Consider the following 22,083-nt stretch of genomic DNA (forward strand, 5'->3'; position numbering starts at 1 on the left):
GTCTCCCTTCTGTAAAATTCATTGCACAGAATATTTTTGGTATATATCACCTTATATTATTATTTATTTATTTTCTTTGATAAGACCGTGGATAGTCTGTTTCCTTTACATGACTATGGACATCCTAATGGCAGATGATAGAATATTGCTCATTTTCATACCTCCAGATCCTGTGTCAGTATCCGGGGGAAAATTATACAGGTCATTCAGGAAATATTTGAGGAATTTGGATTGAGTATGTCTCTCCTCTTTGGGATACTGTTAATTAATAAACCTCCAAGAGATGATGGCATCCTGAGTCACCCTAATTGAAGATGAAATCATTCAGAATTATCATCTACATTAAATGGACTTTGGAATTATCTTGTACTAAGCTACTGTTATAGTTGGGCTGGTCAAGGAGGGCACGTGTCTTGGAAAGTTAGAAGAAAAACAGGTAATTGAAATTGTGTCAAGACCGCTTTGGTACTATGATGATAGCCAACAACATCGAGTCACCTTTGCAAGGAAACAACAATTTGATTATGAATTAATATTTTACTGAAATTCTCTTTCTGTCAAGTTTCATTACAGAGAATTCATCATTAGGTCTTGTATTCATAGGCTTACTTATTCTCTGTATCATTTGGTTGTGTTATTTTATTATTCAGGCTCAGGCAATAGATAATATTATTTCTATTTTTTAAAATTCAATGATTTAGCTACTCTTAATACTTAATACGCTTAAATGTCTTAGATGTTTGAAAAATACTTAAAACTATCCTACTCTTTTGAACCAGTTATAATACCTTTCTCAGACATATTTTTTATTATTATTTTAAGAGAAATAAGGTATTTTAAGTACATTAGATAAAACTTTGGCATTCAATCTTCAGAATTTAGTGGTTAATTATCAGTCATTTTCTCGTAAAACTTTACTCATTAGAATTGGGCATTTGATTTCCCTCATTCTAATCTATGATAATCACTACCAGATTGGCCCAATTTTTAGAATAACCTATTTGTTCCACAATACTCTTGGTGTCTTGTATCTATGGTAAATCAGAAAACCAAAAATTTCAATTTGAAAGCTTATGCAGCAAATAATCTTGCTAACTCATCTACTTATTACACTGTTCTTGTAGAAATAGTACCGTGAATGAACCCTGATGTAGACAGTCAACTAAAATATTATTTCTTTCACCTTCAAGGACTTTAGGCTGTCTATGTACTTTTTAAATAGATTTTTGAAAAGTCTTTAGGGATACACATCTTTAAAATCTATAATAATTTTTTTTTCTTATCTGCTTCAATATTGCCTTTAAAAGCACTAAAATTACTGATAGAGAAGAAAATTCCAAAGGAAATGAAATTTAAGCATATAGGTGGGAGGATTAAAAGATATTTGAAGCTGCTTTTTAACCATATGCCATGGCAGTTTCCCTAGCTGATTTTAAGTGTCATAGAGCAAGTTTGTGTTGGAGATAGGCTTCGTTTCTAGGTGAACTGGCTCTGGAGTCTCCACATTAAAGCTTTCTTTGTGGCGGTGTCTCCAGTGGACATTTGATTGATATTTAACAAAGCATGTTCAGTTCAATTTAAAATGATTCAACAAGATTTACTGAGAATCTACTCTGATCTGGGCCCTAGATGCCCAACTCTGTACAGCTCATATTCAAATAGGGGGAAACAGTGGGCGATTAGCATAATAAATAAATAGGTGGTGCAGTGTTCTAGAAGATTGTGTTACAGGAAAAAACAAAACAAAAAGAAGAGCAGGTATAAGGGAGACTGGAATATGTGGGTTGTTTCTGAATTGTTTTATATTCATTAACCTGTATCGTCCATGGGAAATGACTTTTAGCCACTTGAGGACAGTGCTTGTACATAGTTTATATGGATGATATAAAATGAAGTCTTACAGTCTTCACTCATTTCCAAAGGTACTTAAGTCAACAACTTTTCTACTCTCCCTTATACTGCAATATAATTAGATTTTAAGAATCACATCTGCATTCCATCCTGCGATCCTTTGATGTCCTAAATATTACTTAAAACAAAATTTTTGCACCAAGGTACACTTTTTTTGCTATAAAGTTCTATGAGTTTTGACAAATGCACAATGTCATGTAGCTGCCCCTACAATATCATACACAATATATTTTTCCAGCAGCTTACTGGTAGACTCCTGCTGGAATCCAGAAAACAGCCATTAGGAACCACATCCCTTTAATGCACAGCTCTTCTTTGCTGTTGAGCCAGCCAGATCTCAGACTGGAACTTACACCATTGCTTCTCCCAGTTCTCAGGCCTTTGGACTTGGACTTGATGTAAATTTTGTCTTTCCTGAGTCTCCAGCTTGCCCACTACAGATCTTGGGACTTCTCAGACTCTATAATCATATGTACCAATCAATACCTTATAATATATGATTATATGTATATGATTTACATATAATAAGTCATATATAACTTATTATGAGGAAATATTCTATTTTCTGTCTTCTGATTTTATATATATATATGTGTCTATCTCCTTTGATGAGATGTTTGTTTATATCTTTAATTGGGTTATTTGTTTCTTTATCAGATATATGATTTACAAACTTTTTTTTAAAGACTTATTTATTTATTTATTTGAGGTTGGGGGGGAGCAGCAGACAGAAAGGGAAAGAGAATCTCAAGCAGACTCGGCTCTGAGCACAGAGCCCAATGCTGGGCTCCATCTCTTGACCCTGAGATCATGACTTGACCTGAAACCAAGAGTCAGACACTCAACCAACTGTACCACCCATGATTTACAGATATTTCTGATATCATATCTACAATGTTATTAACCCACCAAATGCCTAGGGGAGAATGATTCCAGGTCAAGCAAAGTCAGGTATCTTAGTTGGGGAAGGAGGTTATGGTTCATTGGCCCTGAGAAGAAAAGGGCCTTTTCTGTTGATTCAGGATTATGTTCTATTCAGGTATTGCTAATGATACATAGAGAAGTCATTTGGATGTTATATTAGTGAAAATCATGGTAGGGGCACCTGGGTGGCTCAGTTGTTAGCCATCTGCCTCTGGCTTGGGTCATGGTCCCAGGGTCCTGGGATCAAGTCCCAATCAGGCTCCCTGCTTGGTGGGAAGCTTGCTTCTCCCTCTCCCTCTCTCCTTGCTTGTGTTCCCTCTCTCGCTGTGTCTCTCTCTGTCAAATAAATAAAATCTTAAAAAAAAAAAAGAAAAGAAAATCATGGCAATGGGTTATAAATGCAGCATCTTAAAAATTTCAGTGAGAGGGGCGCCTGGGTAACTCAGTCAGTTAAGCCTCGACTCTTGATTTTGGCTCAGGTCATAATCTCAAGGTTGTTAGATCTACGCTGTGGGCTCCACACTGGCCATGGAGCCTGCTTGAGATTCTCTATCTCCCTCTCTGCCTCTCCCCCTCCCCACTCACGCTCATGCTCTCTCTCTCAAAAAAAAAAAAAAAAACAATTAAATAAAACTGCAGTGAGAAAAACATACAGCCTTAAAGTCTCGCTTTAAGCCCTAAATACATTTTGATCTTTCCCTACTCTCAAGAAATAATGCAATAAGAATAATTTAGGGAGCTTCAGAATCATTATAAAGAAATACATCTCCAACAAGACACAAGCCTTCTCTACCGTCTCCATTCCCTGCCTGCACAAAGAATAAGAGCCATAACTCACCCTCAGACATAATGATAGGCAAATCAGTTATATATATAATAGTCCCAGGGTGTAGGATTTTGCAGTGCCCCTGGAGGGATGGGGCCTAGACCCCTTACTATCCTAAATGAAGGCAGTCATTCTTCCTCCTCAATATCGTTAAAGCTTTTACATTTAGATTATCGGAAACAAAATAGAATGGCGTGTCTTGGCTCAGTATCTACCCAGACTTCCCACTCTCTAGAACTAATGAGGTGATAATTTCCACACTTTCACTGCCCCATCTGAGAAAACAAGAACATCATTACTAAGGTATAAACTGTAATACAGTTAGAAACTAGATAGCTCTTATTCCCTCCCTATTCTCTGCCTTTTCCTTATGAAATGCAAACCAACTCCATGACAGTAGTCTCTGCATTATTTAGAGACAGGTTTTCTGACTTAGAGCTGAAACCTCATGGAGAGCAATGACACCTTCATTTGTGGCTTACATTTCTCTTTTTTATGGGGTGAGTAGGGGAGAGGTGTTCTTTTTTGTAACAACGGAAAAAAGCATTTCATGCATTACTGGGATGCTTTCTGTCATTATATATAATTTATTAAGCCCACCAAAACAAACAAAAAAACAACTTATGAGAAAGTATTGTCTTAATGAGAAACTGCTGTAAGAAACTCAGTATTACGAAGCGTGTCTAGAGAAAATTGAAAATCAGTCAATACAAACAGCTAGAATACCAAAGACTAAATTGACAACTTAAAATTCTCATTATAATATGCCCCCGAATGCAGCTAAGTTAGCCAGATCTTGATGAGACACAGGTGATTCAGAGAGTCAGCACCGTCATGGTGTGAGAGTTTTCCCTGAGTGTCCACGTCTAAGCATCCAAGTCCAAATGAGGAAACTTGGACTCTTCAGCAAAACTTCTCTCTGAGATCTACTGCTATCCCATTAAGATTCCAATTTACCTGGCCCATTCTGTGAATACCATTTACCAACTCTTCTTAAATGAAATGTTAGCAAAGTTTCCTTAGCACAGCAGAACTATTGTGCTGAATAGAAGGGAGGAAATGCAAATATGTGGAATTCAGAAACTGATTTTCAGACTGTCCAAGAAGGTCTCAAACTCCCAGGAGAGTACCAACCATCTCCACACCTGGGTATCATTAAAGTCCATGTCATTGTTTATGCCAAGATGGAATCTGAGCTGAACTTGGACATTCGAGATTTAGCGGCCACCTGGGACAACACTGCTTGTAAAGGTAATTTTTGGAAATTGTGTTCACTGACTTTCACTGTCTTTTCACATAAGGGGACAAAACACCTGCCTGTGGCCACTGCTTACCTGAGAACACTTTTAATTTAGTAGGAGGAGGTAGGTTCTACCATTGTTTTCAATATATGAAGACTTTAATAAAATGAAAAGAAAATTAAATAATCATCTTATGAATTCGATCATAGTAGACATGAAAAATTCTAGCTAAACAGCACCTCCAAAGGGCTGGGTAGGAACATGGACCTTAATGGGTGTTTAAGTTTACTAACACTTGCCCAGAAAAAAAAAAAAAAAGAATGTATATAAATATGTGTTTACTTTCCAGTTTCCCTCCCACATTCTCTGTATGACAATGTTCTCAACTGGGAAAAATGATTCCCTTCAGGGAAGCATCAGAACCTTGAAGGGAAGTACATACAGCCTATTCAATAAAGTACATTCCAATTACATTATTATAATTTTGGAAAAAATAACTCTTGCTCTTTTGAATGCAAACAGGTAGTAATGCTCAACAAAACATGCCCTATTGCCTTCACAGGGGGATACCTCAAAATCTCCTGGGAGAGAAACAGGATATTTTTATATTACAATAATATGCAGACGAAGGTTTAAAAAGACTTAAAATAATTTACTGCAAGGTATGACTGTTTTTAAATGGCACCTTTTTAAAAATGGACATATCACATTTTATGCATTTTCAAAGACCTTCAAAGTTTTCAAAGAACCATGACCTAAATGTTACCATTACAGTGTTGCTCAAAACATTTGGAAATTTTCTTCTGGAAAAGTCTAATGTAACTGACAAGCAACACAAGAAAATCTATTGCTTTCCTTTATGGTCATAGGTACCTATGGTCCATATTTGTGTAACTGTGCATAGCCACCAGATTTAGCCCCACAGAATTCTATATGTTTACCAAATCATCTTTTTTTATTTATTTACTTACTTACTTAGCTCAAGCAGGGGAAGGAGCAGAGGGAGAGAGAGAGATTCCACGGGGCTGGACCTCATAACCCTGAGATCTTGACTTGAGCTGAAATCAAGTGTCAGATGCTTAACTAACTGAGCCACTCAGGCACCCCCCAAATCATCTTTTAATGCAGTAGTTTATTGAGAACCTTGAAAAGCCTCCAAAAATGCAACCCCTGGGCCCTAACCTGAGAAATTCCTATTTATCTAGCCGTATTAGATGATTCTGAGATAGTTTATGGGGAACCATATACTTTGATAAATATTCCATTAATTAAGGATGGGAAATCTCCTTCCATTAAGGAGAGCTAGATGAACATACCAAAGTTTCTGATGGCTTTTGCAAAAAAATTCCAAAATGGTTTTGGGTAATCACAGCAAAATTCCAATAAACTCATGGGCTCCCTCATTAACAACCTTCAAAGGCAAAATTTGCTTGAATCTATGAACTGTTACAAGTTTATCTTTCTAAGAAATCCAAGTGCTGTCACTTATGTTATATTCTGGGATATGCTATTTCTGGCTAGCTTCTGGTTGCCTTTTTCCTCTCTGCCAGAAAACTTCCGCACTTGGCTTGTCATCCTTACGTGGACTGCTGTCGTCTGTGATTTTTGCTATCTGCTCTCTGTCCAGCCTTCTTCCTCAGCTCCACAGGAATGATGCATTATCCTCCATCCTTGATTTGGAGTTTCCAAACTAGCAGGAGTTAGATTACTAGGAGCAATGGCCACCATCCATTGAATAACAAGCAGGGGAGCAGCTAAGTAATAATCTCCCAGTACCTGTCATCCTCCTGAGGATAACACATTGCCTGGAGGTAGAAGAAAAGGAAGCAGTTCTAAGGATTTTGTCAGTTAAGCATATGCATTAGATGTAAAAAAAAAAAAATCTTGACACTAAGGATTATAAAACACTGGATGTAATAGCTTTCGCTGGACGTTTCTAGGATGGTTAACATGAAATTCTGCTGGAAGTCAGAGAGATAATTAGGGTTGTGAGAGTTATGTTTTCTTCTACTTATTTCCCTTTATCCATTGGGACTGATCTCTCCACCTGGACTTCTCTAGCTTATCCCTAGAGACTAAACATCTGTAGGTTCCTTATGACAGCAAAGGATGAGAGAGAGAGAAGGAGAAGGATAGTGGTTTCTAAAATCCAAAATTTTATCAGACATCCCTGTTGATCTTCAGGAACACCCTAAAATGTAAATGGTCCTTCATTCAAATTGGAAAATTTATACTTTTAATGTACATTTTTGGGACATGTATATGTACAAATGGATAAATTCATTTATCATTTTAAATTATATCACTGAACTCAACAAAGTCATAATCTGAAATTGATTTTTAATTCTTCCCTCTAAAGAATATTAAGTCAACAACCTCTAAAAATATTTGTGTGTTTTTGTTTACACAGAAAATAAGCATGTTTGTTTATTTCTAGAGGTGTTTTAGAATATCAGCTTTGGATATTGAAAAGTTATATCAGCTTATTCCATTCCTTAGTTTAAAAATAAAGCTTTTATATTTCATACAATTTCATAGCTTACAACACATCTTGAATTATTTCTAGCATCCTTTCTGCTAATTAACACACTCCCGATAACAATTTTGATAATGATATTTATAGTTTAAAGAGCCATCTCCAGAATATTGACTCCTAATTAAGGTAATTTGGACACTAAAGACTACTCCTTGGGTTTAGATTCAAGTGAATCAGCATACTGTTTATTCTGAAGCATTTTAAAATAAATCACTATACAGACAATATAACATCAGCTAGCTAAATTTAAATTATAGAACAACAGCTATTTGATATGTTAAAATTTAAGTGTCACCATAGTCATCTTCAGATTATTATCAGATAATTAACTGAATATTACTGCTTGGATTTTGAAGTATGCATGATTGTCAAGTTTAGTTCAGTTATAAAGAGTGTTCATTTTACTTTTGGAGGATAAATGAACAAAAATATGTTTATAAAACTGAAATTAAAGAACTTAGTTAAAAATAAAATGGTATTTCTAATCAGGACTTAATTTTAATAGAATGATATTGATTAAAAATAATGATAAAAATATACCACTGTTATAAACACCTTTTCTTACTGGTAGTAGAGTTTAATAAATAAGGTACCACATATAATGATCCCTTGAATAATGTATTTTATTTAACCTCTCAATAATTAACTGATGCCCACTCCATCCTTCTGAAGTACTTTTTTATCTTTTCTAGAATCCCATCATATCCTCTCGGTTTTCCTTCCCTTAGATTCCTGGCTTCTACTGCTCAATCTTCACTGTAGACACAGCTTCCTCTGCCAATTCATTGCATATTGGCAGTTCTCTGGGTACTTTCTATCTAGGGCCCTCTTCTCTCATTGGGCATTTCACCCATATCTTAGTCTTCAGTTGCCACATGACTCCCAAATCAAAATCCCCACCCCCCAAATGTAGGTCTGTCTACCCAGCTCTCCATTAATCTACTTACTTGAATGTTCCATAGCAACTCAAACTCCACATGTCCCAACCAGCCAACTCTCAAGGCACTGACATAGCCATTGTATTGAATTCTTTCTTCTCCTTCATCCCATACTTCAACAATTTCCAAAATACATTGATTCTGACTTCTAAACATGAACATCCATTCCCCCCTTCTGTTCTCAGTGATACCCTCCTAGTCCAGGGTTTCCATAGTATCCTTCTAAATGAACCCCTGCATCTGATATAATCTTTCAAAATCATGATACAATCCCAGCAAACTCTCTGAGGGGAAATCTCATCCTCTCACTCTTGCTCTTGCACCACTTTAACCAACTTTGGAGAGAGTACTGAGGCCTGAGAGCCTTTATGATCTCACTCCTGCTTACTTCTCTAGCCTTGAGTGTACTTCTTACTTCATTTTTCTTGTTTTTATTTAAAAATTTTTCCAGCTTTACTGAGATATAATTGACATATAGCATTGTGTTAGGTTAGGGTGTACAACGTGATGTTTTGATATATGTATATATTGCAAAATCATTACACAATAAGGTTTATTAGCACATCCATCACCACACATAATTACAATTTTTTGTGATGAGAATATCTAAGATTGACTCTCTTAGCAACGTTCAACTATATAGTACAGTTAACTAGGGGCACCATGCTATAGATTAGATCCTCAGAACTTACTCATTTTGCAGCTGGAAATTTGTACCCTTTGATCAACACCTCCCAACCACCAACCACCAACACCCCCAGCTCCCAGTAACCATTATTCCACTCTAAAAAGTTTAGCTTTTTTTTTTTTTTTTAAGATTCCACATGTAAGTGAGACCATACAGTATCCTTCTCTAACTTATTTCACTTAGCATAATGCCTTCAAGGTCCATCCTTGGCTTGATTGCTCATTTCCCTTTAGTGCTGAATAGTTTCTCATTGCTGCCTATATAAAGTTTTTGTATCCATTCACCTACTGAAGGATATTTTGGCTGCTTTCATGTTTTGGCAATTATGAATAAAGCTGCTATAAGCATCCATACGCAGGCTTTTATGTGGACAAAGGTTTTCATCTCCTTTGGATAAATACCAAGAAGCACAATTGCTGGGTCACGTGGCAAGGGTTTGTATAGTCTTGTAAGCAACTGCTAAAATGCCTTCCAAAGTGCCTGTAACTTTTTTTCTTTTTTTTTAAGATTTTATTTATTTATTTGTCAGAGAGAGAGAGTGAGAGAGAGAGAGAGAGAGCACAGGTAGGGGGAGAAGCAGGCTCCCTGCTGAGCAAGGAGCCCGATGCAGGACTCGATTCCAGGACCCTGGGATCATGACCTGAGCCAAAGGCAGACGTTTAACGGACTGAGCCACCCAGGCATTCCGTGCCTGGACCTTTTCTAATTTCCACCAGCAATGAATGGAGTTCCTGATGCTCCACATTCTTGCCAGCATTTGGTATTGTTAGTGCTTTGGATTTTGGCCATTCTGATAGGTGTGTAGTAGAACAGTTCATTTTAAGCATCACTTTACATTTTATAAAAGCTGCCTCTTCTCATATGGTAATAGCCTATGAGTTATACACTCAAGTTATAAATAGCAACAAATACAATTCTGTCTTAAATAAGACTTGAGACTACTAAATAAATGAAAATGCATGATTTTATTCAATATAAAGTATGTGCTAGTGTGAGTATTCTAGTTTTTTATAATCTTCATAGATTTTCAGATCAACATATCAAATGTAAAAGTGTAATTTCTTATATCAGAGGGGTAATGAACCACTAGTCTACTTAAAATACATAAGGATTTGTCTTTAAACACATTTATAACATATTCAAACATCTGATTTTTATCAAAGAATACTGAAAATATGTGTGAGAAAGAGAAGGCAGTACAGGAAGTTTTAACACTTAAAAAAATATTTTTTTTTAAAGATTTTATTTATTTGACAGTGAGAGACACAGCAAGAGATGGAACACAAGCGGGGGAGTGGGAGAGGGAGAAGCAGGCTTCCCGCGGGGCAGGGAGCCCGATGCGGGGCTCGATCCCAGTACCCTGGGATCATGACCTGAGCCGAAGGCAGATGCTTAAAGACTGAGCCACCCAGGCACCCTAAAAAATATTTTAAAAGAACTTAGAATTTACAAAATTGTTTGTAAGTTACTTCTTGCAATACTGAGGAAAGTCTTAACTCCTAACATTATAGAACAGAAAACAAAATTTCAGAGAACATAGGCAATAGCCAAAGTATCAAGGGCTTGAAAATCCTTCAGTATCTGTTTAACACAGGTGATAGTTGCAGTCAAGATGCCTGTTTAAGATTCCGTGGCATAAAAATGGCATACACGCTCCAAAAAGACAGAGTCCACGCTTACAGCATGTCCTGAGGGAAACAGGTAACCTCAAAGTCCTAGAAATAAACTTAAAATGGTAATGGATACAGTATATACAGTGGAACCTAGATAAATTGTTTCTCTCAGTTTTTGTTTATTTACTATATCGCATGCCGGCGCTGTATCAGGCATTGTTGGAGTACAAAAGTGAACCAGCCACAATTCTCTTCTAGGTGCTAATAATGTCCCACAGAGAAGCTAAAAATACCTAAATATAATCTAATGAAGAAAGTGACAAATGCCATCGGAGGGATTAAAGACAAAATATTAGAATAATTTAGGGCAGGGAGGAGTACTTGTGCTTGCAGGAAGTCTCTCTAGATCAGGGCTCAGGAGCAGGACCTGTCAGTATGGGTAGCTACAGACAGAGATTATGAGGAAGTTATGTCAGCGAAAAGCAACAACTTAAGCAAAGCAAAAGGAATCAAGTAGGAAAGTGTGGGATGTAGATAGAAAAGAGCAAATAGTTCAGTAGATTTAGAGCATAGAATGACTGAAATGCAATAGTAGACAATGTTTGGAAATACAGATTGGGTCCTGTCCTTAGAGGACTTTGAATAGCATAGTAATGTGGTTCTTTTATTCTGGAACATTGGCTAAAATTTAAATCATATAATGAATTTGATTGAGAAATGCCTTTAAGAGTGTGTGAGAATACAATAGCTCAGATCAGGATAAAGGTTGGTTCTGGGTTAAAGATGTAATAGTCCTCTTCGAAAGGACTCCAAAGATTAACGCTTTTCAAGACAGCATTGGAAAAGACCTGGGATATTTGCATAACCCTCTGCTTTCATTTCCTATTCCTCAGTTTACCAAAACAAGAATGTATCACCTTCAATTATTTGACATTTCTTCTCCTGTAAGAGGAATTTGTTTATATGCCCAAGCCAAAATTTCTGTCTTTCAAAAAAATAATTTCAACTATTAATAATATGATAATAAAGTATGATTCATAGAGTGTCTGTAATATCCCAGACACTATGACAAGCCTATTAAAATATATCATTTAATTCTCATAACAAGTCTACAAGTATAGTATTATTGAACTAATTTTACACATAATGAAACTGAGGGTCTGAGAGACAAAATCACTTTTTCATTGTCATTTTTCATTACCATTACATGGTAATGTTAAGAGAGATAAGATTTGAACACAGGATACTTTGACTCCAAAATAAGCATAGTCTATCTACTATGATAATAATAGAAAATGCAGTAAATTCTACCTCTGGTGTTTCTTGCATAAAACGCCTATAAATTTTATTAGTCTAGATTACATCTTCCAATCAATTCTGTCATTTGAATTTCCATAATAGAGATCTCAGACAAAATTTCTCTTTTTTCTCTGCATATAACTTGACTCTTTTCTACATTTACCATGATTAATTGCTGCAGACTCAGTACCTTACATGATATTCATGGTTCCCACAGGAAATATTCAAAATACTTAATAACTAATATGACATGGCAGCCACCAATAAGAAGAGACCACCAAGCAATCAGGCTCAGTCAAAAATAAAGAAAATGGCAGCTCTGATACAGACCAATTGAAATATACCTCTTGTCAATACCTCACTGGAATTGATAAACAGTATTGTCATCCAAACACATTCCTGGTTGACTGCATCTCTTGTCTTTTATGTACTTAATTGTCATAACAAGTTCTGACTCTTGAGGATTCATCCAAGGAGTAGTGGGCAGATTTTGAAGGGATCTGTGCTTCATGCTCCCTGCTTAGAGCTACATGGCCTTGCCCTCAAGTAATCTCTTACCTCTCAGAGTCTGTCTTCTCCTGTGGAAACAGTGGTCACAACACCTTTTATTCAGACATTTATCAGGACTAAATTAGTGTGTGTCTAGGGTCTCATAGCTGTTGATACAGAGAAGACATGATCCTGGATACTATCCTTCACTCCTCATGGCCCCTGCATTAGTTCTCTTCCTTCTGTTTCTCCACCCTCTGCTTCTCGAGTGGACTGATCTAAAGAAATGGTACAAAGTAAAAGGAAAATCTCTGTTCCAAAATAACAGATGAGCAGTATATTTTTCTTTGTAATTCTTTTTTATTAACCCATTCTAAATCCTGTTTTCTGCTCTCCTTCTCTAAACTTTGCATTTGTGGCTGATTTTCATTGTGATTATATATCTTGAAACCTCAAGAAAAATTCAGGTCAAAATGTCTTTAGATAACGGTCAGGAACTTCAGCCTTATAAAATTAAATCTGCAGTGGAATTCCATTGAAAAACCTTTTACTCTCGTAAATCCAGCTCTTATATAGGATCATTCTTAAAAGATCTGTTCTTAACCATCTTCTTTGCTTGCTTCATACTCTTAATTCACACCCATAACTTCAAGTAAAGTATCCCAAATCTACATCTGTACCATGCTGTCTTCTGAGAGAGATCCATACCCGTGTTTCTCTTTACTGTTTATCTCATTCTGAATGTCTCAACAGCATTGTTGCCCCTCCCATTAAACATTTCCAAAACTGTGTATCAGCCCTCCCCCAAATTCTACCTTTACCCATCTAGTTACCAAAATCAGAAACCTGGGAACCACACAAGATTCTACTGTCTCTCACCACCTCTACCCCCAGATAAACCTGCCCTTTTTATCCTTTATTGAATCATTTACATATTCATTCATTCAGTTATTCAAAGTGTATACACTGAGTAGCAAATATGTTCCAAATATATTGAGAAAAACAAGAGACAAAAACAGGCTTGGTCCCAGTTCTCAGGGAGGAAAGGGGAAAAATCAAGGTAAACAACTGGATTTTGAGGTTCTCTACTTAAATGATTTTTTGTGAGGCTCAGACTGGACAGATAAATAAAAATTGGGCAGCATTCTATTCTACCTTATGTTATAATTAGTTGTATGTATGTCTACCTTTTTTATTCTCCATATTATAAGTGAAAGAACCATGTGTCATTCATCTCAGCAGAGTGCCTTCCACTTGGTCCATGATTAGTAAATGTTCACTGAATTAAAAGGGTGTGATGGAGTGAATGCTGAAGTTAAAGTGACTGGATAAAGGGGCACCTGGGTGGCTCAGTCAGTTAAGAGGCTGCCTTCGGCTTGGGTCATGATCCCAGGGTCCTGGGGTCGGGCTCCCTGCTCAGTGGGGAGCCTGCTTCTCCCTCTCCCACTCCCCCTAACTTGTGGTCCCTCTCTCACTGTCTCTCTCTGTCAAATAAATAAATAAAATCTTTAAAAAAAAAAAGTGACTGGATATGATAAATAATCTCCCTTGAGAAACATGTATACAAACTTTCCACTCAGGTGTTTAAAAGTAAATTGTAAATTAATAATAATCCATTTTGCTGCATTTTCAAGTATCCATAAATGGAGTGAAACAAAGATTTAATGACTCATGTTTCATTGAGGAAGAGTCAAGAACAGTGAGCTGAAATATAGCTTGAAACACCACCTGGTTTGGGAAAGAGTGAAAAAATCCGTTTCAATATCCAAATGCTTCTCTAAATGGTTTTTTTTTTTTTTTAATTTCTATTTGAGAGAGAGAGAGTGCAGGGGGAGGTGGGAAGGGGCAGAAGGAGAGAAAGAGTCCCAAACAGACTCTGTACTGAGCGTGAAGCCTCATGCGGGGCTGGATCCCATGACCCTGAGATAATGACCTGAGCTAAAACCTAGAGTTGGACACTTAACCAACTGCACCACCCAGGTGCCCCCTAAATGGGTTATTTTTAACAGACCTCTCCCCTGTGATGTGTCCTGAATCTATTCCTGAAAGGCAGCATAGTCAGGAAGTAGTTGAATGCAAGGCCATAGCCTCTGCAGACCCCACAATAATAGAAACATGGGTTTCCAGACAATGGAAAGAAGCTACATTGTTAATAGTCACAACAGGGTGGGGTTGTTATCTGCCCAAGCGGACGGCTCAAGCCTAAATTCAGGAAAGAATATTTAATGAGTTAAAAGAATCACTTTTCCATTCTTTGCACCTGTCAGGATATATTATTATTAATGTTTCTAAATATGAAATATCAATATAGACAAAGAGTTGAAATAACGCCAAGGGAACAAATAATGTGTGTGTTCCATTTCAGATCACTGCTGATTTGTAAACTATTCTGTAACCTGCTTATTGCTTTCTGGACTGTTATAAAAATAGCACATTCAGTGTGTTCTCCCTCCTAAGGATACCGGAGGAGCTCAATGAGAGTGAAGGGAATAGAATGAGTGATGAAATGTTTAGCATGCAAAGTTCGGCTCAACAAATAACGTAATGTTTCTTCTCTTGACTAATCCACACTTTATGAGAGCTAATTTTAAACGTGTGCCTCCTTCTCTATTGACTTTGCCTACACTCCAGGAAGTCTGCCACACACAGAAAACATTTGTATTGATATTTCGAAAATGAACTTGTTCATTCATTTGATAGAGTATTTCTAATTCATCCATATCTGCTCTCTTAATATGTAGCAACACTACTTTGATTAGATATAGTTAGCTGCTCTTTCTTCTACCTCACATAGGATCTTTATGATTGCTTATTAAGGAGAATTAGTTCTCATACATGCTTCCTTTAAAGGAAGAATAGCTTAAACAAAGTTTGTTTTTAAAAATATGCATAGTGAAATACATAAGACAGAGAAAGACAAATACTGTATGATCTCACTTACATGTAGAATCTTAAAAAAGAAAACGCACAGATGCAGAGAACAGATTGGTGGTTGCAAGAGGTGGAGGCTGGGGGTTGGGGGTGGGCAAAATGGGTGAAGGTGGTCAAAAGATACAAATTTCCAGTTATAACATAAATAAGTCCTGGGGGTGTAATGTACAGCATGATTACTATAGTTAACAATACTATATTGTATATTTGGAAGTTACCAAGAGAATAGACCTTAGAAGTTCTCATTACAAGAAAAAATATATATATAACTATGTGTGGCGATGGATGTTAACTAAACTTATTGTAATAGTCATTTCACAACATATGCAAATATCAAATCACTCTGTTGTACAATGTTATATGCTAATTATATTGCAACTAAAAAAACCCTCTGACCTTACCTGCTCTATAAGGATAATAATTTATACATAAAATGTAAATGTGGATGTTTACTATAAAATCTAGGTCTAAACCATATTCTTTTTTTTTTTTTTTTGGTAGTTTCAAGTTTTTATTTAAATTCCAGTTAGTTAACATACAGTGTACTATTAGTTTCAGATGTCGAATTTAGTGATTCATCACTTATATACAACACCCAGTGCTCACCACAAGTGCCCTCCTTAATACCCATTACCCATTTAACCCATCCCTCTGCCTACCTCCCATCCAGCAACCCTCAGTTTGTTCTCTACAGTTTTATGGTTTGCCTCTCTCTTTTCTTTTACCCCTATGTTCATCTGTTTTGTTTCTTAAGTTCCACATATGAGTGAAATCATATGGTATTTGTCTTTGACTGACTTATTTAATCTTAGTGTAATTAGGCTGACCTCCATCCACATCATTGCAAATGGCAAGATTTCATTCTTTCTGATGCCTGAGTAATATTTCCCTGTGTGTATATATATCATATCTTCTTTTTCCATTCATCAGTCAATGAATATTTGGGCTCTTTCCATAATTTGGCTATTGTTGATAATGCTGCTATAAACATGGGGGTACATGTGCCCCTCCAAATCAGTATTTTTGTGTCCTTTGGGTAAATACCTACTAGTACAATTGCTGGATGGTAGGGTAGTTCTATTTTTAACTCTTTGAGGGAATGCCATACTGTTTTCCAGAGTGGCTGCACCAGTTGCCATTTCTACCAACAATACAAGAGGTTTCGCCTTTCTCCACATCCTCGCCAACACCTGTTGTTTCCTGTGTTGTTAATTTTAGCCAATCTGACTGGTGTGAGATGACATCTCATTGTAGTTTTGATTTGTATTCCCTGATGATGACTGATGTTGAGCATCTTATCATGTGTCTGTTAGCCATCTGGATGTCTTCTGCCCATTTTTTTAACTGGATTAGTTGTTGTTTGGGTGCTGAGTTATATAAGTTCCATATATACTTTGGATACTAACCCTTTATCAGATATGTCATTTGCAAGATCTATACTCTGAAAACTATAAAACACTATGAAAGCAATTGAAGATGACACAAATAAATGGAAAAACATTCCATGCTCGTGGATTGGAAGAACAAATATTGTTAAAATTTCTGTACTACCCGAAGCACTCTACATATTTAATACAATCCCTATCAAAATACCACCAGCATTTTTTACAGAGCTAGAACAATCCTAAAATGTGTATGGAACCACAAAGACTCTGAATAGCCAAAGCAGTCTTGAAAAAGAAAAGCAAAGCTGTAGGCATAACAATTCCAGGCTTCAAGTTATATTATAAAGCTGTAGTGATCAAGACAGTATGGTACTGGCACAAAAACAGACACATAGATCAATGGAACAGGATAGAAAACCCAGAAATGGATCTACTACTATATGATCAACTAATCTTCATCAAAGCAGGAAAGAATAGCCAATGGAAAAAGGTCTCTTCAACAAATGGTGTTGGGAAAACTGGACAGCAACATGCAAAGGAACGAAACTGAACTACTTTCTTAAACAATACACAAAAGTAAACTCAAAATGGATGAAAGACCTAAATGTGAGATAGGAAACCATCAAGATCCTAGAGGAGAACATAGGCAGAACCTCTTTGACATCAGCAATAGCAACTTCTTACTAGATTTGTCTCCTGAGGCAAGGGAAACAAAAGCAAAAATAAACTATTGGGAATAATCAAGTTAAAAGGCTTCTGTACAGCAAAGGAAACAATCAACAGAACCAAAAGGCAAACTTCAGAATGGGAGAAGTTTGCAAATGATACATCTAACCCATATTCTTAAAAATTCAAGAGCCCAAATTTTGTATAGTCTTTTATAGTTGAATAAGTTAGAGCCTCGTTATATAAATTGGCTCTATTTCCCTCATCTGGGCTCCAGGTTCTTTGGATTAGCTAATATTCATTTCTCAATTTCATTTCTATTAGAAAATTTCTAAGGGCAAATTGTCAGGAAAGCCTGGTTTATGAGTCAGAAATTAATTATGAACAGATAGAAATCTAAGACTATATTTTACAATGATAATTGAATCAATTAAGAATAGAAATCTGCCAAACTAGTTGTTTTTTGTCAGCTACCAGAGTAACTGCTTTCACCCACTTATTTCTGCTTTGTATAGGCACAACCCAAATCTCTTTATCAAAACCATGCATGATTAGATTGTGACTAGATGTCAGATGCCCATATTGTAGCGGACTCTTGTTTGGCTAGCTTTAGTAATCCCTACCCAATTTCTGGTAATTTCAATTTTCCTTTAGAGAACCAATCTTCTCTCACTCTCAGTCTTTGTGAATGTGATTGGACTGACCTCATCTCCTAGCTTCATTGACCAATTAGAGTAACTGTGACTGGTTCAGAATGGGCATGGGATACAGGTTGGGCGCCAGAGTCCCACCCTAAACTTTCACTGCTTGGAAAAGGCATCTCTCCTGATGTTGCTAAACTTCTTGAAAATAAGTGAATTTTCCAAGGTCATTGCTTGGAGAGAGCCAACCTGAGACTAGATCCAATACAGAAAAACACAGAAGTCAAATATGGAGGAATGGATATTTTCCTGAAGTCATTGCTGAGTTTGTAGATCTACCTGTGACCAGAGCTGCAGAAAACCATACAACTCTGATTTAAAAAATAACAGATTTAAATAAATGAAGAGATAGTGCATGAACATGGGCTGAAAGACTCAATCGATCTGAAGATTCAAGTGATTCAGAATCTTAGGTCCACGCAAAAACTTGCACATGAATGTTTATAACTGTGTTGTTTATGAGTGGCAAAAGATAGATGCAACAGCCAAGAGGTGAATGGATAAATAAACAGGGACATTCATGTAATGGAATGTTATTCAATGATAAAAGAAATGAGCTGTCAAGCCATAAAAAGACATGGTTGAATTCTAAATGCATATTGCTAAATATAAGAAGACTGAGAAGTTTTATGATTATATTATTAAATGATTACAATTATATGACATCATGGAAAAGGCAAACTATAGAGGCAGTAAATAGGTCAGTGGTAGCTATAGGTTTGGGGGAGGGGAGGGTTGAATAAATGAAACGAGGGTTTGTTGGAAGCAGTAAAGCTATTCTGTATGATACTGATGGTGGATATGTAACATTGTGAATTTGTCAAAACCCACAGAACTTTATAGGAAAGAGAACTAATGATATTTATAAACATTATAAAAATCATTTAGGTTATTAAGTAACCCAAGAAGGAATGCATATTGTGACAAGAAAATCTAACTGTATTACAAATATAAGAAACAACCTTACTGAAGGGAGTGAGGTGAAAGTCCTGACCTAAGTAATTTCAAAGTGGATTCTCTAAGAATAAGGGCAAAAGGAACTGCACAGAAGCACTGTACTTTAGTTGATAAAGTTAATTCCCACAGGAGTACCGGTTAACATTTCTGACACTGCTATACATATATACTAGAACTGAACAATTAAGTAAATAGATAGTGGATGATGAGAATCATGTTTTTCACTATTGTTATAGGAACTTATGAATAAGGAGAGGGAGAAGCCTAGAATGCTTTATGTGGGAATAGATTAGAGTTAAATATTAGTATGAACTTATGTTTAGATTAATATGGACACTGAAGGCTACATATAGAAATATTTATAAATGTGTATTATAGTTGGTATAGTTGGTATAAACACCATTTTTTTCTGTCAGCTAAGAGGGCCTACAAGCAATGACATCCCCGTAGCAACTGGACACCAAATATCCAGAACTTGGTTTCTAATACTATACTCTAATACCCTACCTTACTCCATACATCCTTGGATAAATGGCTGATTCTAAAACTAGGGCTGGAACCAGTGAAAGAGCTCTTAATGGCCAAAGGGAGAACAATTTGAGCAAATAAAGTCATATTTTATCATCATCCAAAGTATAAGGTAAATATTGATAAGGTTATACTGACGTAAATGAATGATTGAATGAATGAATAAATAGGGAAAAAAAGACCGATCTCTTATGCAGAATAATTTCAAAGTATTTATGAAGATAAGCCATCTTCAAAGAAGAGGATATACTCCAACTTCAAGGAGTATACTGTATTATTATTGTTATACATGTGTATATTATATGTGTATATATGGTACTTATATATTGCATTATTTATATTTACATGCATTTATATTTATATTTCATTGCATATGTTATATATTATATATTTATTATATATCATGTAAATATTATATATACATATATATGATGTATACATATATATTTAGTGCTTAGCATAGTGCCTGGTTCATACTCATTATTCAAAGAATAATGATGATGGTAGGAGTCTAACTGAAGAAATAATCAGTAATAGTAATTATTTAGTAATAATAAAAGGCCCTGGTAGAACCATTTTGGAAACCTATTGGACAGTATCTACCAAAGTTGAATATTTGTACAACCTATGTCTCAGCAATCTCATTCCCAGGAGGGGTGTGTTTGTGCATGTATGTGTGTATATGTGTGGGTGTATTTGAAATATGCACATATTTCACCAAATGGCATATCCTAGAATATTCATAATAGTACTGTTTGTAATATCTAAATGCCTATCAACAGTAGAGTGGATAAGTAAGTTATAGTATATTTACAATTTGTGGAATAGCAAACAGCAATTAGAATAATAATATAGAACTACATGCAACAATATGGATGAATTGCACAAGCATAATGTTGTTAAAGAAGACAAATATAAAAGAGAGTATAATATATAATTCCACTGATACAAAATACAAAACAAGGCAAAAGTATGTGTTGTTAGAAGTCAGGATTCTGGTTAATCTTGGAATGTGGTGGAGTGGATAGTTACTAAAAGTGGGCATGAGGAGCATCTAAGACTCATGGTCTGGTGCTAGTTATGTGTGTTTAATTTGCAAAACCCCATAAATCTGTACACTTACATGCACTTTTCTGTTTCTATATTATACTTCGTCTCAAAAGCAAAAACTCTGAAGTAAACCTGTGTGTGTAGACACCACGTGTGGGGTTTTTTGTTTTTTGTTTTCATTTCCTTTCTGCACCTCTTACCAGTCTATCCAACTTCTCTTCTTTTCCCTACTCAAAAATAAATCGAGGCTGCAATGCAGCTGGTGCTGTTCACATTAAAAAAAAAAAAAGCCAACAAAAAATGTCACATAAAGGTCATTGAGTTTATGGAAGCTGCCCGTAATTAGTTGTAAGAGCCTGAGCTACTTAACTTCTGAAACTGAATTTACCCAATTGCAATATATGATAACTAGGGTTATCATGAGGATTAAATAAAATCAAAGGATGTAAAATCATCACAAAAGAACTGAACCAGTATTCACCATACTTACTTACGTAATGGGTTTCAGACTACTGAATTGTCAGTATCGCTGCTGGAGAAATGAGTGATATATTCCTCATTTTCAGTTACTTTGTGTATTCTCTATCTAGAGTATGATGATCTCAAACTCAGTCATTAAGGAGGTCCTATATCTATGAGCTTGTGTCACATGGCATGACTGCCAAGTGGATGTAAAGTGAAATAAGATAATGTAAAATTTGTTTCTTCACAGTGTCAAAGGATGCCAATAGCGATTTTGGGCACTGTGTCATGGTAAGAGGATTATTATGACTATGTTAAGATTGCACCTGGAAAACTATTTTTTTTTTAAATGTTTGACAGCTCAAGAGCCTCCAGCAGTAGACCAAGTGGTGGGGAGCCTAGGAAGTGGTACAAAGAATCCATGAAGTTCTATGCCTGTAAAAAAAGAAAAATGAAAGATGATAGCTTAAAAATGCACATTGTTTTGCTTTGTCAGTGAGAATGAACATAATAGCTCATAGATATGAGAAAGGTGTAAATTCTAAAATAAGAGAAGGATAAATGACTATAGTCAAGTGTAAGAAGGTATATCTATGAGTAGTAGACATCATTGTTTAAAATAACAATTAGTTCAGGGACAGCTGGGTGGCTTGGTGGGTTGGGCGTCTGCCTTAGGCGCAGGTCATGATCTCAGGGTCCTGGGATCAAGTCCAGCATCAGGCTCCCTGCTGAGCAGGGAGCCTGCTTCTCCCTCTGCCTGCCACTCCCCCTGCTTGTGCTCTCTCTCTCTCTCTGATAAATAAATAAATAAAATCTTAAAATAACTATTAGTTTAAACACCAGAAAGAAAAGCCTCCTGAGAATAACAACTATTCAACTATGGAATACTCATTTCAGAGAGGCAACGTGAGCTCCATTTCTCAAGACAGTGCAAACAA

Source organism: Leptonychotes weddellii, chromosome 12, assembly GCF_054177405.1.
Source record: "Leptonychotes weddellii isolate Sample4059 chromosome 12, ASM5417740v2, whole genome shotgun sequence".
NCBI classification, from domain to species: domain Eukaryota; kingdom Metazoa; phylum Chordata; class Mammalia; order Carnivora; family Phocidae; genus Leptonychotes; species Leptonychotes weddellii.